The sequence below is a fragment of the Herpailurus yagouaroundi genome, unplaced genomic scaffold (genome assembly GCF_014898765.1).
Source record: "Herpailurus yagouaroundi ecotype Mexico unplaced genomic scaffold, PumYag 218, whole genome shotgun sequence".
NCBI lineage: Eukaryota > Metazoa > Chordata > Mammalia > Carnivora > Felidae > Herpailurus > Herpailurus yagouaroundi.
In genome coordinates this window covers 608,689-616,295 of record NW_024412449.1, presented here as the reverse complement: position 1 = coordinate 616,295, position 7,607 = coordinate 608,689, and positions in this window count along the sequence as shown.

The window sequence follows — 7,607 nt, the reverse complement described above, 5'->3', positions numbered from 1 at the left end:
CCACCCAGGCGCCCCAAGACAAAGGATTTTAAAAGACAAATGGGATGTACATAAAAAGATGTTCAGCGTCATCAGAGAAAAGCAAATTAACACCACAGTGAGATGCCACTACATATCCAGCAGACTGGCTAAAATATGCTGGTAAGAACCCAGAATGACTGGAATTTCCATACATCTTTGGTGGGAATAGAAACTGGTACAACCTTTTCACAAGAAACTGTGAAACGACATTCCAAAGTTAATGACTTTATGACCTTACCATATGACCTGATCATCTACAACTTGGGTTTTTTTTTAAGTTTTATTTATATGAGGGGGTGGGGACAGCAAATGAAGGGCAGAGAGGGAGAGAGAATCCCAAGCAGGCTCCACACTGTCAGTGCAGAGCTCGATATGGGGCTCAAACTCATGAACCCATGAGATCATGACCTGAGCTGAAATCAAGAGTCAGAGGCTTAACTGACTGAGCCACCCAGGTACCCCTCCACAACTTGGTTTTAATCCAAGAGAAATGAAAATATAAATCCATATAGTAACATATGGTATATGAATGTTCAGTGCAGCTTCATTAATAGTTCCTAAGAACTGGTAACAACCCAAATGTTCCATCAAAGAGTAAATAAATTATGGTATATCCATAGTATGGAACACTACCAAGCAACAAATAGGAACAAACTACCAAAATAAGCAAGATCATGGATGAATCCCAAAAATATGCAAAGCAAAAACATACCAGACAAAAAAAGAGTATGTTTTTTATAATTACAGGATATAAAGTCCAAATCAGGCAAAATTAAATTATACTAATTAAAGTCAATATAGTGGTTACCTTTGGAGGTTACTAATTGGAAATAGACACAAGGGACTTTCTTGGGGTGATGGAGTATTCTTTATCTTGCTTGTGATCATGGCTACATAGTTTTGACACAAAAATTTGTCGAAACTCAACTAATACACTGAATATGGTTGCATTTTATCATGTGATTACGACTAGAGAATGAAAATGTGGGAAGTAATGGAGTGGATAAGCAGGCATAGCAGGGAACTTTTACTTTTTATTTTACATGCCGTTGTATTGCTTTCATCTTTGCATATGATATGGTAAAAAAAAAATCTTATTTTTAATGAAATCTTCACTAATGTTTCACTTAGGGTTTTTCTGTTTGTTCGTTCGTTTGTTTTGAGAGTAAATGAGCAGGCGAGGAGCAGAGGAAGAGGGGGAAGAGAGAGAATCACAAGCAGGCTCCAAGCCCAGCACAGAGCCCAACTGGGGGGCTCGATCTCACGAACCGTGAGATCATGATCCGAGCTGAAATCAAGGGTTGGACACTTAACCGACTGAGCCACCCAGGTGCCCCTCACTTAGTTTTTCAGTTTTTAAAAAATCACACATACATTATCATTGGAGCAAAAGAGAAACCAAGACATAAATCTCTTATAAAAGACAGAAGAAAATTTGGTCACAGAAAAATAAAGACATGCAAGTCAGATTTTAAGAAAGATGTTTTCCTAAGGTTTAAGTAATAAAATAAATCTTGAGTTTAGTCTATTCTGTGTTTACCACATAATGGAGAAACTAACTGAAGTAAAAGATATACAGAGGCTTTTTCTATCAATTAGCAAATTTATTTACAACTTTATAATTATAAAATAATGACCACTGTAGAAAACGTCTAACAGTATAAAGAAAACAACTCCATATTTGGATCTCTTTCTTCCTGTTGTTTTTTCTTTTATTTTAAGGAGGAAAATCAGGATAAAACTTATACCATTTTATATTTTTTCTCTGTGTAAATGATAGCATGAAAACTTCCTGTTTCATCATATACACTCGCAAAACCATTTTTTCACAGACTGCATTGATCTGCCTTATGTCCACCGGAAGAATGAACTATATTTTAACCATTGGCCTATTTAGTACAATGAGAGCATGTCACCATTATAAATCATATCACAATAAATCTTTGTAAAACAATCTTTATGGTTCTTATTCATTTCCTTAGTAAAAATCCCTGGAGGTATACTTCTCAAGTCAAAGGATAAGGCTAGACTATCGATAAAGTACAAGCTGTACTCTAGAAAGCTACTGGTCACCAACTGTATTCCCTTAAGAGTGCATTCAGCAGCACTGAAGTTTTTAAAATTCTTTTTCCCTATTATAGGATATATATTGTAAGTGCAGTGAAGAAAATCCAGACACAGAAAAAAAAAGACACCAAAAATAAAAATCATCCAGAAATGTTTACTCTTTAGTCCTTGTTTCCCTGTGCATATGTAATTAAACTTGTATTGTACTGTATATGGTTTTATAATCTACTTTCCTCCCCTACTTAATGAGCATCTCCTCCTTGCCAAGGTGTCTCAAAATTAATTTTAATAACACTAGCCATTACTCAATCCATCTTTATCACTGACCACATAAACCATTTCCAAAATGTTAAAAGTAACATTGTTACAAAATGTATCTAAATCTTCTACCATTCTACTAGTAAATTACTTCTACTAGTAAATTACTATATCGGGAAAAACTCCTTGAAATATAGCCACACTGGATCATAGTATATGAAATTTAAGGCTTAATTCAGCTTTTACTTTTAAGATTCCAGGAGCAGTGTAAGAGAGTATCCTTATCCCCATATCTTTACCTACAATAGGTAACCTTTCATTGATCTTTGTCAATGGGTAATTTAAAAATGGCTTATTGGGGCGCCTGGGTGGCACAGTCGGGTTAAGCGTCCGACTTCAGCCAGGTCACGATCTCGCGGTCCGTGGGTTCGAGCCCCGCGTCAGGCTCTGGGCTAATGGCTCAGAGCCTGGAGCCTGTTTCCGATTCTGTGTCTCCCTCTCTCTCTGCCCCTCCCCCATTCATGCTCGGTCTCTCTCTGTCCCAAAAATAAATAAACGTTGAAAAAAAAAATTTTTTTTAAATAAGTAAAAATAAAAAAATAAAAATAAAAATGGCTTATTTAGCACCCCCCTTTTTTTGCTACTCAGAGATAATTTAAAACATTTACTATATTTTGGTTCTTAATTGCTCATCATATTGCAATTTTTTTCTTTTAGCATATAAGAACTGTTGGATCATCAGCATATTTTTTAAAAATATATTCAATTCTGACATGCCTCTAATGTAAACTATTAAATTACTAATTTGGGAAAAAATTTCTTGAAAAGCATTTATGGGGGCGCCTGGGTGGCACAGTCGGTTAAGCGTCCGACTTCAGCCAGGTCACGATCTCGCGGTCCGTGAGTTCGAGCCCCGCGTCGGGCTCTGGCCTGATGGCTCAGAGCCTGGAGCCTGTTTCCGATTCTGTATCTCCCTCTCTCTCTGCCCCTCCCCCGTTCATGCTCTGTCTCTCTCTGTCCCAAAAATAAATAAACATTGAAAAAAAAAATTTATAAAAAAGAAAAGCATTTATGTACATCTAGGTTATTTTCCCTATTTCTGAAACTCCCATCAAGCTTTGTCTTGTGTCTATCCTTTCCACCCTTTCAGGAGGAAAAAAAATATGTATATCACTGTCCTCAACTTTTGATGCTTCGTTTGTGCTCTAGATTCAATCTTCCACTTTATCAAAGGTCCTTGCCATCAACAGTACCTTCCTTCTCTGGTGTATTTCCTATCATACTAGCTCTTCTTCAGCATGTAAGTAAGAATTTTTAATTTTAAAACACATGTACCCCCGGTGCACCTGGGTGGCTCAGTCAGTTCATGATTTCACAGTTCAGTTCGTGACTTCAAACCCTGTATTGGGCTCACAGCTATCAGTGCAGAGATCCCTTGGATCCTCTGTTCCCCTCTCTCTCTGCCCCTCTCCAGCTCACACTCTCTCAAAAAGAAACATTTTTTTTAATTTGTAATAAAATTAATAAAACACATGCACCTCAGTTTTTACCTTCCTTCTTTCTCCTCCATCAATATTTTTCTTAACCTCCCATTCAGTGTAATCTGACTTCTATTGCTATCATCCCACTAACACTGCCTTCTGTGACTTACTCATTGCCAATGAGTAAGTATTAGGATTTTCACCCTTGGATTACTTAACCAATCTAACATATGTGACTCTGCTCAATACTCAACATTTCCTGAAGTTCTCTTCTACTGGTTTCTGCAATACACGGTTTTTGTCTCTAGCTCTCTGGTGGGTTCTCTTGGGTCATTTTGTTCCTTTTCCTCTGCCTATCCTCTTTTAAACGGCAGCCTTCCAGAATTCCATCTCGAGCCATGTTGACCTCCTCCACATGGGTAAGCCTCATCTACACAAGCTACCCTCAACAATCACGTATTATTTTAAATTCCCCAATCTACCTCTTCTCCCAGATCACTTTCCTACGCTACTTTTCAAGTTATAAATAGGGATAACACAGAGCTGCCCCTGAAACACCTCAAACACAACAGGTACAGAGCTGAACTCCTTATAAAATCAAGTTGACTGGCATAATTACTAGCAATGTGAATCAAGAGGCATAAAAATAGTAATCCATTTTTAAGCTAATAACCTAAAGTCACTCATCCCATTCACACCCCCACCAGCAAAGTCCCAGTAGGGAGCCTAGCATTCCACTCTCAAGGCTATAAAGGCCCCATTAGGATGATGTTAGAGTATGTCAAGCAGGGAGCCAGGGCTTTCGTCCCTGTCAGTCAGTAATGAACTTCTCTCCCTGAACAGTTCCAATGGAGATTATGTGGGGAAGCCTGGACTCTCACCTAGGAGTAATATGTAATGCCCCCCCCCCCAACCAAGGTTTCCATGGAGGCTCAATCTCTACCTGGCAGTAATGAGGCAGCACCTCCACCTTCCTTTTTCTGCCAGAGTAGTATAAAAAAAAGTCAGCTAAAATAAATGGTTTGAGTAAGATCCAAAGACTCAGAACAAAGTATAAAACCGTATAAGATTTCAATTAGAAAATGCAAAAACTGTCATGATGAGCACTGGGTGTTGTACAGAAGTGATGAATCACTGAATTCTACTCCTGAAACCAATACTGCATTATGTACTAACTAACTAGAATTTAAATAAAAATTTTGGGGAAAAAATCAAAATCCAGGAAGATCTCAAACAGAATGACAAAAATAACCAAAAGAACCAACATCAAGATGACAGAGATGTTAGAATCATCTGATGAAGACATTAAGGCAGACGGTCTTGATAAAATATTCAAGAATGTTTGGAATAAATGGGGGAAAAGTCTCAGAAATCAAAGTCTCAACAAATAAATATGCTTTAAAGAACCAAATGAGAACTTAAACTGGAAAAAACACAATAACCAGAAAAAAAGTTCAGAGAAAGGTCTAAACGGCAGAATGGAATAAGAAATATTCAATGGACTGAAAGATAGAAAAACAGAAACTACCCAATCTGAAAAACTGAGAGATTGGGGGGAAAAAATGGGGGGGTTGAGCCTCACAGCCCCAAGCGACTATAACAAAAGATCTAATACTGACATTATCGGAATCCCAGAAAAGAGAGGACAGAGAGGGGCTGAGAAAATACTTGAAGAAATAATAGCTAAAAACTTCTCAATGTGGCAAGACAAAAACCTACAGTGAAGCAGCTGAGCAAACCCTATAAAGGAAAAAACACAAAGAAATCCATACCAAGACACATAATAATTAAACCTCTAAAAACTAAAGAAAAAGTCTTAAAAAGGCAGAGAAAACACCTTACCTATAGGGAGAAAAACAATTAGAATGTCTACAGATGGCTCATCAGAAACTATGGAGACCAGAAGTGACATAATTTTTTAGATGCTAACCAAAAAGGACTATCAACCCAGAATCCCATATCCAGGAAAAAAAGCTGCCTCCAGGAATGAAAATAAAGCAAATAAAAGTGACTATATCACCAGCAGACTTAACTCTAAAAGAATGGCCAAAGAGGTTCTCTAAACAGGAGGGAAACAAAGAAGGAATCTCGGGACGGAAGGAAGGATGGATGAATGGATGGATGGATGGACACAGCAAAAATATGGATAAGTAGGAAAGACTTGCCTTCTCTTCAGTTTTCTATAATACGCTTGTAAGTTGAAGAAAAATTATAATACTGTTTGATGTGTTTCAATATGTATGTAAAGGAAAGCCTGAAAATAATTATAAGCAGGAGAGAGGGAGTAAAGAGACATAAAGGGAAGTAGGTTTTTATACTTCACTCAAACTGGCAAAATGAAGGGGCGGACTGGGTGGCTTAGTCAGTTGAGCACCCAGGTCTTGGTTTTGCCTTGGGTAATGATCTCAGGGCTCTGGAGATCGAGCCCTGCGTCATCAGGCTCTGCATTGAGGGCGTCATCAGGCTCTGCATTGGGATTCTCTCTCTCTCTCTCTCTCACTCTGTCTTTACCTCTCCTTCCCCTCTCCCACTCACAATCTCTCTTTCTCTCAAAATAAATAAACATTAAAAAAAATAAAACTGGTAAAATGACAATACCAGTTGACCACAATAGTAGATGGAGATGGTAACAGCACTTGAGGGATTTTAGCTTTTTTGTGGGTGTTCTAGGTATAATAGGCTAAAATCCCACAGGTACTATTTTCCATCTCCATTATATTGATGAGGAAATTAAAGCTCCAAGTTGAGAAAATACACAGACAGTTGTTAAGTAGCAGATGAGACTCAATCCCATAGTTACCTGGCTCCAAATCCAGACTTCTTTTTCACTACATTAAAAAAGGGTTCTTCAAATTAAATCTTCATTTAAAAATGTGGGTGGTGGGGGCGGTAGAGGGGGTCCATTAACCTCTAACTGAAATTTAGCATTTAATTTCCTTCAATAAACCACTGTAGCAGTACCTGTGACAGTCACCAAAAAAAAAAAATCACAAATATTTCATGTAACAGTTATTGCAGGCAAATCAGGTTAGCATTTATACTCAACACCAGTTAAAAAGGAAAACTTTTGTTTTTAATATTTCAATAACTAGACTTAAATGTAATTGGTTTCCTTTATAAACCTAGATACTTTATTTTATACATTCAAAAAACTGTATTCTGAGGAGTTCATACGTTTCACCAGACTGCCAAAAGAGTTCTTTGTACAAAAAGGGTGAGGAACCCCTGCGTGTAGAACATTTCCCAAATTTTATTTCAAAAATCTTAATGGACCACAGCTTCCACTTGCCACTGGAATGGGTAGAACGGCTCTGTTTGAGGAGATGCCAAGGAAAGAAAACCTTTAAAGTCAAACTATGTCAAAAGCAAAACACTTTTTCAAGTTCTCAAAAATCAATACCGTAAAAGTCTAGTCCTTAGATGACATTCAGAATCTATCAAAAAAAATCACCAAGAAACCCCCAGCATACACCATGAATTCATATGTGGTAACCTTCAAAAAAAGGAGATAATTCAAACCTCTAAACTCAGGAACAAGGTCATTAATTCCACCTTCCCCAACCTTCCACCTTTTACCCACCCCAGCCCACCCACTTCCTCTTAAACTCACACTGTAATCTATATAAATCTAAAGGTGCCCTTAAGTCATGTTTTCAATCAATCTCTTTGTTGAGAATTAGCAACATTCCAGTATACATACTTTCACGAAGAACACAGAGTTCCTCTTCTCTCTCCCATCTTACCTCTCCAAAAAGCAAAAGTATCCAAATAAAGGCAAAA